At 41.8% G+C, this 17,261-nt stretch overlaps 1 protein-coding gene across 1 annotated transcript in view; it reads left to right on the forward strand.

Moving 5' to 3' along the window:
* The window catches only part of LOC120953004 (uncharacterized), a 218,831-nt gene that overhangs the window by 51,373 nt on the left and 150,197 nt on the right, over positions 1–17,261 (forward strand). The window lies entirely within an intron of this gene.

Here is a 17,261-nt window from a genome sequence, read left to right on the forward strand (position 1 = left end):
CGGCGCGGCTTAAGCTAATCCAGACAGATGAATGCGCAGACGAAGCGTTCATTCGATTTATCGGTGTGTTGTGACAGGTGTCTTTGGCAATTGGACGGAATTGATTGTTAATTAATAGTGATAAAAGTCTTCGACTTTTAGGAAAATTGTCTTACTTATTTCTTTGAATATTCAAAACAGGCAATAAACACTTTTTCAATAATAAGAATGGGGTTATTTCAATCGCCTTGAAGATGGTAAAAAACATGACCTATAAAAATAAAGAGAAATAAAATATTTAGAATGATTTTTGTATTAAAAATTGGTTGAATTTTTAGTAGCTCTCAATAATTTAATCATAAAAATGTTCATTCTCGAATGAATCTTAGGTCGAAGGAAAATCCAAAAAACGTTTTTTTTTAATCTCCCATACGATCATCTGAATCATCCTGAAGATCACTCTCCCTCTCAAACGAAGCGCGTAAACTACTCCCGACCAAGCAGCCCGCCGCTCTTCAGTTCGCTCAGTTTTTACTTCTTCCTCTACTTTGGAGTTTGCTCTCGTCGTGAGCGAGAGACGTTCACTTTCATTTGCTCTTCTCGAGCGGCGGCAGCATCTAGAGCTTTCGCTTTCTTCGAACATGAACGCCATTCGGGCAAGTGGGAACCTGAAGCTTACCCCTATTTTTTGTTCTCTCACTCTGTCGTAAGAAATTCACTCGATAGCATTCGATAGTAGCTCGATAAATGATTGGGAAATGTTTATCTATTTCACCATAGAGCACGAATAGCGGGGAAATGAATGCGAAAACGGAGCACCACAACTGACATTAAGCATGTGTGAAGCTAAAAATATCAATACCATGTGAAAACGTTCGCTGAGATAAATTAGAGATTGTCCGTTTGTTTTGACACCGTTTTGAAAAACCACGGCTACGGCTAGTTTTAATCGCAGGTTGAAAAGGGGATGACTTTTGCAGGATGCATCATGCACATTGTGACATTTGCATCATTTGCGCTACATTTTTCCTCGTTTTTCGAAATAACATTTGAATTTAATATTTGTTTGTTTTCTCCAGAATATAACTATATTACGTTAAAAATGTAAATTAATGAAATAAACACTGCTGTCTGTTAGGAACCTGTCCAAGTTTTTGATGTACTGATTTACAATTTCTTGGATCCTGGATCAATTAATTGCATTATAAAGCCAATCACTTCGCTCCAATTCCGGCGAATGAAATGTATCTTTAGCTACAGTCAAAAGCTTTCCAAACATGATCAAACAACCAAATTATATCATGACACGCGACACACTAACGTTCACCATTCATATAGCGTTTGCGATCGTGTTCAACTAATTGACAGCGTCCAGCCAGCAGTGAAAAAGCGCCCGCTGAACCACTTCACCGACAATATCGCCCGATAAACCTACGATCAGCTTCAATTGTCCAACGCCTCATCATCCATCAAAAACTATCCCAGCATGAAGCACTGGGGACGACACACTAAAGTGTTGTCGATACACAGAAGCCCAAAGACAGCAGTCGGTGTAGCCGGACGCCCCTGGAAACACTCTATCATTACGATCCCCTCGTATCGATGGGCCCGCCATCAATTGCCGCCATCCGGAGTAAAAACTGAACCGCCGGTTCCTCTGCGGTTCCGGTGGAAAGAAGCTGCGCTCGATTTGCTCACTGATCTTCATTAATCATTTCCAACTCGGCCGGAGCCTTCTGGTACGAAAACCATGTTAGACTACACCACGTACTCGACACGACACTGAAAAGAGTTGTTGCGTACCACGCTCCTGGTGGAACCCATTCCCCCCCCCCCCCCCCCACGTTTCGAAGGGTGGTGGCACCCTTCAATTTAACCACACCATCAAACACGCCCGTTCAAAGGGCTCTCGTTCAAAGTCGGCCAGTGCGCTCGGGATCGATTTAATCCCGCAGGCGAACGGTACGGAAAGGGAAATGAATGCTGCGAAGTGTTGCCAGACCGCTAGACAGCTGACTGGTCATCGTGATCATAATTTCATCACGCACACGCTTTGCCTTGTCCCTCGAAGGGACGATCGGTCCACTCCTAGCGCCTAATCGTGTCGACCGAGCAGGGTTCCATTGATCATTGTGAAGCGTGTGCCACGTGCCATCATTGATCATGTCGGGTTGAAGTGGTGTCCCGGCGAAGAAAAAGGGATAGTTTCCGGCTGGATAAGTAGAGCATTTCGTTGCATAATAAAAGGTCACCAATATTTGAACGAAACACGCTAAGCTTTAAGATCACGATTAACAGCAAAATAAATTGCTCTGACGACTGTTCATGTTTCAAAACATAAAAATACTTCACACTGTTAATATAGCTAACATTTTAAATAGATCTAACATGTAAATAGAACTAAACTAACAAGAACTACAACGAAGTTCTTGCAGCATCAATTAAAGCGATAGTTTAAAACATAAAATAGAAAATAATAGAAATATATTGAATAGCTTTATTTCTATTATTAACTAACATTAAATTAATTAAATTAACATTAAAAAAAATCGCTAAACTGAACATTCTGATGTAAAGTTTGAAAGTCTTTGTCGCTCCTAGAGCATTCTTCAATTGCTGGGCATGACAACTTAGCATCAGCTGATTCCAAAATGGCATGTTTCGCCCAGATCTGAAGAGTAGTTTACACTGGAGAGTAATGGTTATTAGTTGCAGATTCTAAGCCTTTTACATACAAATTGTTTTGCCAGACGATACTATACAAGAATATAATTTTTTTTTTTTTTGGGAAGAAAAATGTAGTTCTGAGAGTAAAAAAGCAGTGTGAAGATTTGTTTTAGACTAAGCTATACGAAGCAACCAATGACGTCACCGTTATACTTGAATGCTTTGATAGGTTTATACAAACGCAATCTAATCATAATCCAATAATCATTAATACATTCAATCTCAACCATTAACGCATTCAAACTGGATTGGAGCTGGCAGCTTGAAAATAGTTCACCATCGATCGCTTTCGCTCTCCTAAAGATTGCTAATCAAATCAAATTCATTTAGACCACTCACAACCTTCTATGATACGCTCCACCGCACAAATGATGCGCGCTTCTTCAAACAATGATCATAAAACTGTTGCAAATTGAGCACCAAGGCAAGGCGAAATGTCAAATACGTCACCGTAAAACACAAAGAGCCGCCACCCAAATGGATCTTCTCTTCTCAGTGATTCGCTCGCCAACCGTACCTTTGATGTGTGAAAACCAATAAAAAAAATGCTATTTCATCAATGTCGGGCCGCGCTACTGTTTTCGTGTCATAAACGAGAGCGCATCATAATACGCAAATTAGAGTATGCGCAATACTGCAGCTGGGTGGTGCCGCCGGCCTTGCCAACAAAACGTTTAGGTTTTGGTGTAGAAATGCGTACCGCGCTAATGTCTTGGCGTCTAGATCTATTAAACTTAATGTCACCCTCATTAGTGTTGCTTAAGGTGGTCTAATAGCAAGCGCGTTTGATTATTATCATCAGCATTTTTGTCAAAGATGCAACTCATTCGACTCAAGCCTTTTTTCACATTGAGCTAACAAAAACTACGACAAAGAAGCTTTCCGACACTACAGTTTACAGTCCATTTCTGGTCCCGTGCTTCTCCAGTTGGCAAAAACTTTCTTCTCGATGACCGCTGACGACCCTTACACTCCCCCGACATTATGTGTCCTTTCTACACAACTACCCCTTTGCCATTGCTGCAACACACCCTCGCATCGTTCGACCCGTTGCGATGAAAAAGATTGTTCACCTCATCCGATCGGTATTTGCTCGACGTAAGCCAACGTCACCTTGCTCGTCACGATCGGACATTGATGGGCTCTGACCTTTAACCTTCCACCCTCCCGGGGGAGCTTTCTTCCTACCGGGTGTAGCATCAGCAAGCGCTTTCCTTTCCGAGAAAGCAACGACCATAATCCAGAGTACATCTTTTGAACGCTTTTTTTTACTGAAAGAGTGTAAAATCCAATGCGAATCATTTGGAGCTCATCCAATTGGAGCCCACCACGACAACGATGATGCTCGATGAACTTTTCACCGAGAACTCCTGCGATTGCGATGTCACCAATTCCCAGCAGCGCATGATCTCATTTAAACAACCTTGGGCAAAGCAACCTAATGGACACCGAAACTAAATTTATGTTTTTACCATTTTCGTACCACCGCTAGAGCTAATAATGTCAAGCGAAGCGCGCCAACTGCTGTTGCGGTCTTTCTAATACTAGAAACCCGAGCGACAAAGTTCAACGACATCCTGCCGTGTGCCACATTAGCTCGGTGCTAGTTTTGCAACCTTTTGCAATCTTTATTCGCCACCCCAAAAATCGAAGTTCATCGAACGAAAAGCGACTTCTTCAAAGCACAAGCGTACGGTTCCATCTGCTGCACTAAATTCAAACGCTCCAAGAAAGAGATGAAATATTAAAAAAAAACACTCACAATGATGCGCTCGGGCTCATCCAGAAGAAGCGGAGGACGATTTCGATTTCATTTCGACACACTCGCGCTTTCTACGAAATCGCTTGAAAATTCATACGCGACATCCGCCACGGTAACCCGTTTCGGGCGCGTTCGATAAAGCAACACAAAAAGGAAAACGGGCACCAAAAAATGTCAAACCTCTACATAACCTGTACGAGGAGCTCGGGCGCTGGAGGATGATCGGTGCTGTGACCTGCTTTTTATGCTAATAAGTCACACTATCACCCATCCCCAGGTTCCGTGGGATCGTCCATAACAGCGTCACACCAACACACGCAGTCCGCTGGTGTGCGCACGGGTACTGGCCACAGGTTCACAGGGAGCAGGTTCTTTCCTCCCTGGAGCTGGACACAGAGAACTTGTTTGATTTATTTCGAAATCCATAACCCACATCGAGCCGCGGTACCACGCGTCACCGTAGCATCGCGTTGGATAAGGTTGATAAGATCCCGCTTGCCGTGCCGGTCGGTGCGTATGCCGCCTGATTTGCATTTGAAATATAGCACCAGCTGAGGCACGACGTTGCAGTAGAATGCGCCAACAGCAGGCGATGGTTTGTTTTTGGATGAATAGTGAAGATTTATCGATTCGCTTCCACCCATCGCAAGAGGGAATCGTTTTGCGGCATGATTTACTAAGATACTTAACGAACGCGCGATGGTGACGGATTGAGTAGCGTCTTTTGTCTTGCTATGACATTTAGCGACCATAAAATTAAGAGAGTCCCATTAAGAGTTATATTTCTGCTTTCAAAGCGTGTATGCCCCAAACAGGCACAGTGTCATTTTGACCGCTATCAAATCATTAGCTAGTAAGATCACTGATCATCAGCCGAAAAGATCAATCAACTTTGGGTATAAAATACAACCAAAAATTTGAATTGATTCGTTACACAATGCAATCCAATCCCGAACTTTTCCACCACTGTTAAAGCTCCAGTTTGATCGTGTCTACTAGTGATGCTGAACATAATCCTGGTCACGGCATCATTCCTAACCAAACAACCTGTCTGTGCACTTCCTCTGCACACTTCAACGTTTGTGGCTCGCGCACGCACACACACTCGAATGAGATGTGCTTTTTCTTCAGTTTTTCCGCATTGCATGGCCTTGCCGAGCGTGCTCGGGCCGCACTTTACCCTAACCTTGCACTGAAAGCGAAAATTATTCCTCCGACCCATTGCACACTCGCAAGAAGCTGCGGCAGGTTTTGCAGCGCACTCGTTTCTCTGGCTGCTGCTGTGGTGGTGTGAGCATGCAGCAACATAATTACATTACGTTGTTTTTGTGGTGTGCAGATCAATTTCAGTTCAATTCGGACTGCTAAACATTGGACAGGCAATGAGCGAGTAATACGGTGTTACAAAATATCTTAATTTGATTTTCTTCATGTTAATGCGAAAGCAGCTCTGCTCTTTTCAAACAGTAGAGAGAAGCAAAAAAACACCATGAAATACATGCTACAGGCTCGTATAGTTGACCAGTTCCAGTCTTTCACACGTCATTTGCAACCCGCGGCACGATTTGTTCGCCAAATTCTTAACCTAAAATGCCGCTGACACTTTAGCGCGACAAATGACGCTCATCTGCATAACAAACCACATTGTCCTTCTGTGCGTTTGGCCGTGGAATTTAACGGCAACGGCTTTGTTGGTTGCTTCCCCCCCTTCAGAGCGCAATCAATTGTAAGCAAAGTGGACAAACAAAAAAAAACCAGAAAGGAGAAATGTTAAACAGATACAAAGTTGCGTCGATCTGTTACCCCTACTTCGCTTCCCTCCTCGATCGGGGTCGCACTCACATCCTCAATTTTGTCTCATTTTTCACGGCTTAATGTGATCCCGGTGCGCAAAAAAAAAGTCAACACCGAAAGCAATTGAATAGATGCACTGCCCAAATGAACCAACCCACGGCACTGTGACAGCGAGAAGATGTGTGAACAGAAAACGGACCGGGGCTTGGCGGTCTCGTTTGCAACACACGGCACGCACGCGTTCTCGAAAGTCGCAGATTGGAGGAAGATCCTCCTAACCCAGTGACATTAAAAGTGTCAAAAAGAGCAAAACAAACTCACTGCCATTGCACGCGCGAACGAAGACACCAAACCGCCCCGGATCATTAGCCGAAATTGGGGCCACAACGCACCAAATCGAGCAGCAGCGTCGGGCGAAGGTCGGGCGAACGGTAACGAACGGATTGAACAAACTGAAGTTTTGGGGTGCCGTTTTGGAGTTGGGGAAATGGGGGTGGGGGTGGTGACTACCGATTTGGCCGCACTTACCACTTATGGAGATATCGTTGAAGGTCATCTTCGGAACGGTTTGGTGGAAGTGCAGCAGCAATAGCATTCACGTGAAATGAATTCCCCTGAATGAATCTCGGAAGCTGTTTTGCAGTGAACATGAAACATTCTATGATTTAAGCGTACAAAGGAAATGTTTTAAATGGCTTAATATAATTTAATGATTCATAAAGCTATTAGAATTAAAAAAATTATTCATTTAATTACCGTGATGTGTAGATAAATTCAAGTATCATATAAGATAAAGCAAAGAACAAATTTATCTAATAGAAAAACAATACGAGGAACTAATCTAATAGAAATACAGTACGAGGAAGATAAAGCAAAGAACAAGTTTATCTAATAGTAAAACAATACGAGTGTTTGAAATTAAAAGAAACAAAATTGATGAAGAGAAAGCTAACATTTGGAAAACACGTTTTAAAAGAAATTTAGAAAAATATCAGATATAACAAAATCAAAGAATATGAATAGTTTTGAAGTATAGGCTAAACAATGTACCCAAAAAAGCTGTTCATATCACTAAACATAAACTTAACATAAAACATATCAATGATTTTTTTTATTAAATTAACATTACGATTTTGCACAAGAATATTAATTCACTCTATAATAAATTGACCAACTTTTATTTACAATCAAATGTCGTAATTTAAATAAATTTAATACATAAGAAACAAAGCAGCGTTCAAATTAAACTGAAACCATTATCAAACACAATCATTGATTTTAATCACATCGCAACAGTATGGTGTAAAAAAGCTGCTATGCTGCTAAGAAAAAGCAAGAAGAGCAACACCATGTCATAAGTGTATTATTAACTTCAATTATCACAGGGAGAACAAAAAAAAAGAAGCACAATTAGATAGAGATTAGATTGGACCAAATGGACTACTATTAGCCTCCTCGTGCCCCCGGTCCATTGCCTGTGGTGTAATTCAATTACATATACATACACACTTCCCTGTCAAGATGACATTATCTAACCTGCTTTCAACACGTGCGGCGGGTCACTAAAGTTTCCCTCATCCACGGACCCATTATGCCGCAAATTCTCACGCGCCCTCCTTACCCGTGTGACACTTTTTCCTTCACTTTTTTCCATCCCACCCACCATGCCCATCCTCCAGCTCACCACCAATGTGCACTAGTGTATGCACATACGATAAGTGAGGTTAAGTAACGTCCTTTAACCGAGTGACCTGCCTTTTTCCACCTTTCCAATTTTCTTTGTTTGCTCGGGCTAAGGCTAAGGCTTTTCACCTCTTGACCCCAGAAATGGCAAACCTCCGAGAACTAGATCTGAAGTGCATTCCGATTGTGGAACTCTCACGAACCTCGCGGTGCGGGGAAAAGAAGGAGGCGCACAAAAAAAACGAAACACAACACAACGGATTAGCATGGCGTGTGGGCTGCTCTGCCATCAACAAGCGACATCGTGTTCGCCGGTGTACATGATGTTTTATTTAAGACCTTCAGCGTCAGCGACCACCCACCCGTCCGCGGTCACCGCGGCACGACACACAGGCGGAGGTGCAGAAACTACCCCGGTGTGGCAATTTCGAGACAGCGGCAAAATTTCACGTTCACATTCGAGTGCATGATAAAAGGAAAACAATACACGCATACGCGCTGGCCGGGCAAAAAGGCGACCGCGCCAAACATTGAGAGCACAACCGCCATTGCATTGCATCAATTCAACTCTCTCGCACCGACCATCGTCACCGTGTGCGCACAATTGCATAGCCGCCGTGCAGCATGTTGCATCGGCGAGGGCACGCTGCATTTTACACTCCGCTGTGATGCAATTTTTCGGTGCATTCGGGGATGCATCAATTCACATTGCAGGCGGAAAGTCAACAAACAGGAAGATGGTACAGACGGTTGAAGAGGGTTTGCTGGTTGGAGGTGTTCGAGTGAGCTGATTCGTTTTTCTTCGATCGTTCGTTTGCACAGTTGTGGCCACCAGCAGTTGACCAAATCACACACACACCGCGGTGTGTATGTGCACAGCGATGCTCTCAAATTGCATCGACCGTTTAATAATCGGATTGCCAGATCGTACCCCGGGTGCCGCAGTACATGTTGTAATCTTTTTTGCCACCTTACACCGCCAATGTCAGCCATCTTTGCACCATCACCCGATAAGTGAAGGGACCGAGCATCAGGTGAAACAGGTGTAGAAGCAACCACTCAACGGCAAGAAGCTGGAAGCAGAATGTTACCACCATGCGCCCAAGTTTGCCAGCGAACGCGAGTGAACGGACGACCGTTCTTGGAGCGCAGGAATTCATCATTTTTGGCCGCGCACGCTGCCTGAACGAATTGTAATAGTAAATTTCAACACCTGTTGTTGTTTGTTGTTATTGAACAACACTCGATAAATTTGTTCACTTTGATCATAATCGTAACGAGAGTTCAATTTGTGCGGAGCAATTTGGCTTTAAAACACAGGCCGCAGTGACATGCAAAACATGGCATAAGCAATCTGCAATCTCCAATCGTACCACGAAATGAAATGAAGTGCAAAAGCTTGTTTTTTCCCCTATTTGACTTTATGCAAATGGAATGGTTCTATTAACGCTGAGCTTTGTGGAGTAAACAGATTTAGCTTGTTAATATCCTGCTAATGTTGTTGTTTTTGTGACCTAGATGTAGCTAATGCAATCTCCTATCCATACTGTTACTCCCCACTGATTATAAATGTGTAAAACACTCGTAACCATTGAGATTCGTCCTTCTGGAAGTCCTTACAGAGGTATATACCTTGTATCTTTATTAGTGTTGGGTTTGATGAATCTTTCGTTCAGATTCATTCATATGAATCTTCAGTGATGAGTCATTCGAATCTCGAGTCGAATCTTCACAGATTCATGAATCTCTAAAGATTCATGAATTTCCATAGATTCATGAATCTCTAAAGATCCATGATCGACTGACATGATCACGTAGGTTGTTACGCCAAGAAGAAGAATAACAAAAAAAAAGCTCAAGCTCTATGAAAATTTTGAGATTCATGAATCTTTTGAGATTCATGAATCTTTTGAGATTGATGAATCTTTTGAGATTCATAAATCTTCAGAGATTCATGAATCTTTAGAGATTCATAAATCTTTCGAGATTCACAAATCTTTCTAATCGAAATTTAGATTCATTGAATCATTTCAAATATTCATTCCGATTCATGAATCTGAATCAGATTTACCCAACACTAATCTTTATGTCATAATCTGTCAAATTATATACATGGCATGAACTTATCTCCTAAAATTACACAGAGTTCATAAAACGTGCTAAAAGTATCATGAATGTACACACCCCTGTAAAGGACGCAATGTAACGTAAACCGAACGGATCCTGGTTGACACATTAAATCGGGATTTCAGGGGTTCTTGTATATGTGAGACACTACCTTGACTCCTATGGAAAGTAAACTTTATATGATGGGAATTGGGCTCCATGGCACCCTTTTTGGACAGACCCATTGAAGATTCCTATTCGATTTGTCTAAAAAGGTGCCATAGTGTCCAAATCCTATCATATAAAGTTCATTTCTCAAAATAAAGTGTCAAGGAAGTATCTCACAACTATGAGAATCCCTGAAACCCCTATATTTACACATAGAGTTGCTTGCATAAATAACCAGGATCCATACGTTCGTCTGATACTCAACATGCTGGATTACAAAAAAAGTAATATTTTTCATCGTCATTTTGCACCTAATGCATCTTAAAACTATCTTTTAAGCATCGGATTATTCATATTCATCGGATTATAATGATAAAACTATGTTGATCGTCTTGGGTGTGCGTGTATGACTCGGTGGATTCCGCTGTGGATTTTCCGATGCCACAACTTACTTGTACAATTTATTTCATTATTTCTATGAGAGTAATATTATCTTTGAAATACTTCCGTCCTTCTCAACCCTGTGTTAGGGTAAGAGGTGAGACTTAGTTTTCATCATCATGATTTGATTTGAAGTAATATGAGCTAGTAGAAAATGGTGCTCCCAATGAAGGAACTTAAAATAATAGCACTAATGTAAGACAAAAAGTAACACATTGCTGATACCAATTCGGAAGGTATCCTCAATCAAAATATAGATTAACAGATGCGCAAGAGATAAAACAATTTCCATATAACAATTTGTATCTGCCATCCTTCACCAAAAACCCGCTTCCTAATCAAGCAACACCCATGAATACACACATAAATCACCGGCTAATCCATTACCAAACTACCGCTAAATTAAGAAATAGGATTTTAATCGTCGTTAGCGACGAACCCCCATAACCCTACCGGACAGCTAATAAAATTACATAAACAAACATGCCAGGTTGATCTCTCCCCACCCAGCGGATTGTGATTTAATTCGATATAAATCTTTTCGACCTTTTCCAAACTGAACCTCCCTTTTCTCGGTGTCGGCTGGTGGCATTTCTCCCGTTGCAGCAGTTTCATGCGTGCATCCCACCCCCCTCGGTCGGAATGCTTGTGTAAATATCTGCATACACCTGTGTGCACCGGCGATGCACGAGCTTTAAAATGCATCTCACAGGCTGCGAACGCATAACAGACGCATCGAAACAGGACACAAACGGGTTGTGTGAATCAAAACTCTAAAACCCAAAGCGCGAACGGCGCGAGTGGACACCACGGCGACACTCGGAAATATTCCAACCGCATTCCCAGCCCTACGCGGGCCCGGGGTACGCTGCATCTATTTCGTCCATAAATCGATTGTCCACGAACACGTGTTTGGGCTGGGCCTCATCACCATATACCGGCGGTAGGGCGCGGTACGGTGTTTCCTTTCGGCTGTCCGCGTTAATGCACTTTCATCGAAAGCATTCGAGGAATGCGCGTCACCGCAGTGCGCGAATCTTCACCTGACACGGTGCACATCGTTGGTGCCGTCTGCCGCCAGTACGCCCTTCTCACTACCTTCCCACGGCATTTGTTTTCGCATTTGTAAAAGTAATCCTTTCTTACTTGCCCAACAACAACAACAGCGAGACAGCACTGCGGATGCATCATAAAGCATTTATTTGGTTATTCAAAACTGCCAACCGAATTCAATGGCCGCGTCAATCAAGCAAGGCGGAAAAGACGCCCCTTTTATGGGACTTCCCTGGAATGATTTCACGGTGAAAACAAAGTAGACACACACAGCAGGACTACGCACAGTATCGGTGACCGCGGCACCGATCGATCAGCGGAGCCAGATGCACTTGTGCCCCCGGGCGACGGTACTGCATCATGCACTCTGCAAATTTTGTTGTTTTTCCGAGTTTTTTTGTTGCTCATGTTAAAAGAGAGAAGGCACTCACAGCAACAACCAAAAACCGGACCCAAAAATAACGTTAATTGCTTTGACCTCTCCAAGCAGGGGTGCAAGAAACTCTTCAATTTTGCTGCCGAAAGGGAAACCCGTTAAGAGCCGCGGTAAGTGAGAAGGATTCATGTTGGGAGGGAGGGCGATACAGAGGGAGGATCGAGAAAGGAGTGGTGGAGTAAGCGATGTCTTTGCGAATTACTTATTCGCTGCCGATTCCGTTGATATGTTGCCGGTGGGCCGATTCGCCATGACCTACACTTACCATGAGTGGCAAGAGAGAGAGAGAGAAAAAAACCATAAAGGTTGGCAATGAAATATTGCCACGATTTTTTGTCGTTGTGGTGTAAATTGCAGCTACAGGATGAAACTCTTTTTTTGTTTACAGGGGTCAACAAGATGCACATTGCAATTAAACGGCTTTCAATGTAGCAAAAGCTCAAAGTTTTGGTTTTTAAGAAACAAATTAAAAAAAAATACGATAAATGCTTCTATTTGATGAAAATTTGATGTAAAACCATACGAGTTAAGTTAGAGTTAGGTATACTTTTGCAAAAAACAATACAGAAAAAAGGTAAAAAGTAAAAGAAAACCAAAAATTGAATTTAACAATTTCACCAATGCATAATCATTTGATTTTAAACTAATTACACCTCCTTCTAGAAAGAATTTCCTTACAATAACATAGAATCCTTACAATTACAGTATACAGTTTATACTGTTGACATTACTTCAATAGCCAGCAAGTGAATTAGCAAAACAAGACCTTTCCAATTTGCACTACCCAAACATACCAATAGAATTATTTAATTAAACTTTGCATTAAAGTACACCCTACAATCGACCCGGGCGAATGCAAGGGCAGTAGAAAACCTTAAACTTTTGCTTAGAACGAATGGAAAATTGGATCCTTGTCGGTAAAGGCACACCACAGTACCTAACAAGGTTAGGCTAGAAACCTACACTCGCGGCTCCATGAAAACCATCCTGGCGTGTGTATCATTCGCCACATTCACCTTTCGCTTCTGAACCACCGCTGGTAAGGTACAACCGTCAACCTTATTGCTGCCAAAATTTGAAACCAATTAGTTATGCCGCACATAGCAGCGATCTTGTGCAGGCCTGCTTGGCAAGATGGCAACAGAAATAGCAACGCAAAACCCCCCCGGTAAACATCGCCGGGTGAAGAAACAAAACAATATTCCGACCGGTTGGCGCTACCGCACAACCCTGGAAGAAGAGCTTACATTATTTTAAATGCTCGCTCATTCGCTCGTTGTTCACTCGATGGCTGTTTGAGGCGAATTAGTTTGCCTAAAGTGGAAAGGTAGCATCGTTTTTGTTTTGCTTTTTTTTTTGCTTTTTGCTCTCTCGAAACCCCATTTCCGGTCCAAACGGTGGTGAAGCACGGTATACGGTGAGGAGCCCCCAAGGCCACCAGGTGCGTGAGTAGGTGCGTGCGAAAGATCTTCAACTGCACGGCCGGCCACCAGCCAAGAGGGAAAAAGGATTGTATGCTCGTCTGCCAAGTGCGTTAGAGATTTTAATTGAATTAAACGTCTTGCGCAGCGCTGCCTGCGCTCTAATTTATAGGTTGAAGCAAGCAAATAAACGGCCCGGCCGAAGGGTTTCGGTCACTTAGAAAATGGATGCTTTTTCCAGCAGCGTGGCATCATACCCGGGCATGGCGAGATGGCAGATGATTTGCATATAGCAATTCATTTCCCCGCGGCCCCATGGCAAAACCACCCAAAAAAATTAGTGGCCCTTTTCTTCGGCAATGTTTGTGTGTGTGTGTGTGCGAGACCAGATTGCGATCGGGTTATTACGCGGCTTATTTATGACGATTTTAGGGTTTAACACGTGATTTCACCACACCGCATTGCTTCAAGCATTCAGTGAGCATCCGATGTGTGGTCAGACAAAAGAAGAATGGCACACGGTGCACGAACTCTTGCCGAGCGCCGTGTCCTTTTGAGGTGAATGGTACGCGTTAACTGCCGGAATGACACTGAAGTAGCCTGATTTTGGGTAAGCTGAACTGCTTTTTGAAAACGTTTTCGCACGAGAGATTGTGCAAACGCTAATCGGAAAGCCAATTCCGAAAGCATGTGTAATCTTCTACGAACAACTTACTCGATGACAGTGACAGGGCGACGATAGGCAATGAAGTGATAGTAGTGCATGACTCCATTTGGAATGATGGTTTCTTCAGTGTCACCAGGATGACCTTTTGACACGATACAGTGGAAGCAGAATGGATTCCAATCTTGATTGAGCTTCTTTTTTATGACTATTATCACATCTCTTAGTTTATAGTGTTTTAAAAATAGCAACTTAAGTTTAGTTAAACCTTGTAGATATCTTTGACGATCGAAGACATCTACAAGGATTACACAAAAGTTTTATTCTTGCAGTTCAAAAATAGCGCCAACAGCAAAATCTTTAAACTTTTCAAGTCGAAACGAAATCTGAAAACAAGAGCTAATGCACTTATCCTAGCTATAACTAATGTATTTATATCCAATTCAACGATTCAAGATACTATATATGCGCTAATCAATCAGTTGTTACAGTAGTCAGACGATCATAAAACCACACTTCAAGTATAAACCAAACAAACAAGGACTTGTTAAATCACATTAATTAGTCACAAACAATGATAATAAATGTATAAATATAATAGTTTAACACCTGGTAGTTATAATAACTGATGTAACAACTGGTAGTTGTTATACAGTTGTATATGTAAGTCTATACAGTCTATGGGGCCCGTCACGATTCTAGTCAGTTTTTTGTATGTAGTATGACAGTAAGAGGCTCATGTAAACACTCCATACAAAACCACACATAAAACTAGCCTGCAATTTTCAGGCTAGATTATTCTAGCCTCAAAGTTAGAATTAGATTCGAGTACCTGCTCGAAAAAATGGCAAAACAAGGTGTACACCTTGTTTACATTTATTTATTTACATTTATCCCAAGGTGCATTAAAGAGATCTGGTGATGGAATTCAGAATCAAAATGTATGTAGTCCAGGTGGTTTTCTATAACCAAATTTGAACATCACTTTTTGTCAGGATGGGTGAAAACTTTTGCTCAAACAGGCTTTCTGAAGGAAACGTGGACAAATACACATAACACTCTTAAAATCTTTATTCAGAAGCAGAAGCGATAAAAATCAGCCTTCTAAATTCATACACCTTGGGATAAGACCACCTGTACATTATACCGACTTAGATAGCTGCTCGAAATCTGATTTACAATGCAAACAGCTGACAGGCTGAAATTTCAGCCTAAGAACTTAAAACGGAAAGGGCCCCTATGTTAGAATGAAGAATTTTTTAATGTTTAACAAAAACTCGTAAACATAAGAGAAAAGAGGCAATTTTTAAAACACATACTTATTAATCAGACATTACAATCAGCATCATGATGACCTTCCCTGTGAGAGATTGTATGTTCCTACAGAGATGAACATTCTCCAGAAAGGATCACCGTTCCATACGATCGTTCATTTATTTCGCCATTTTAGTAACACACGTTTGCGACACATCTGCTAACTAAGATAAATATAGAAAATTCGCAAGAAAAAAAAACCGCGGTGAAATAGTTAACAAACGGCAAACCTCTCATTTCTACCCACGAATTAGGCAAACGGGTATAAAAGAGGTCTAGGATTTCGAAATGGGAACGATGACTTCGCGATGATGCTCGGAAACCAAAGCAGGAGATGAACGTGTTTCGATACTCCGCATTTTCAAGGTTTCGGCAACAGATTTGGAAAAAGTGGGAACAAAAACTACCCTAAACCCGAAACGATTGCAAATTTGTGGGTTTTTTCATTCAACGTTGCAAATAAAACCCCTCCAGACACACCTTCCTGAATCTTCGGTGCACAAAAAAAAATACTCATGATGCGCGAATTGGATATGCCGAATGTATCAAAAGGCTCTGCAAAAAAAAAAACATAAAAACTTTAATCGGAGCTTTTATATGGTAACACACACACACACGAGATTTTGCACATACGATAAAAACTGTGCTCCTCTATCAGGATTACAACATTTAACAAAAAAAAACAGCAAAGTTTGCAAAGTTTGCTAATTTGCATAATTATCAATCAGTTGCAAGATGCGGCCCGGTTAGAGTATAAATGTCACATCTCCAGGATCGCGGCGATTACATCACACCAACCATATGTGAACTACAGCAGAGACACAGTTTAGAGTGACGGTCGAACAGGTCAAAGTGTTCAAAAAGCACATCCGTCAGCCGGTTCCATTACTCATCGCAAGATTAGCCTTTTTCGTCTGCCTTTCGCGTGCTGCTGACAGATCCATGCTACCTTCCAGCACGTGGCATTTGGCAGGAGCCGTGCGGAAACGTAATGCACAAACGTGCGTGCAAAACCCAAAAATAAAACCATCTGCTTCGTAGGAACGAAGACGATACACTTCCGAACGCCATACGCCATAAATCTGCCACCATTCGACGAATAATGTATAACGTACGGTTTCGGTACATCGCTTACTCATTCTCGTAACAGCATTACTCTCCGCATTGCTCTGCCCTGTCAGGGGCAGTAAAAAACCCCGTGCTGCCTTAAAACAATTTGTTTTTGCTTCGCGATCGTCAGTTTTTTTCACCTCAGCTCACCATCACCTCCGTTACGGATGAATTTTAAAAACAACTTCATTTTCCAAATGAAACTGATGCGTACGTTTGGGTAAAGTAGCAGCGGAATTGCAATAAAAACGAACAGAAATGGGAGAAAAAACATATCAACTTTAAATTATTCTTTTCATTATATTGAGACGTTAAGCCACGGCAAAGAAATTGGTTGCGAAAAAAAAACAAAGCGTGATAGAGCTATAAACTTATCTGTTGACTTTTATCATTCATCGCACATCGTGTTTAATATTAAATCAATTTACTTTTAGCTGACTTCGGCTGTTGTACTTGTTTGTTTTTTAAAAAGAATGTATCTTTAATTTGATCCGAATGGGGTGTCATAACAAAACCACTTTTGATTTGTGTTTTACTTTGCAAAAAAGACAAAATTTGATGCAATAGGTGAGATTTGAGGTTTTCCTTTTCGAATGCATTTCT

Source organism: Anopheles coluzzii, chromosome 2 (assembly GCF_943734685.1).
Source record: "Anopheles coluzzii chromosome 2, AcolN3, whole genome shotgun sequence".
NCBI lineage: Eukaryota > Metazoa > Arthropoda > Insecta > Diptera > Culicidae > Anopheles > Anopheles coluzzii.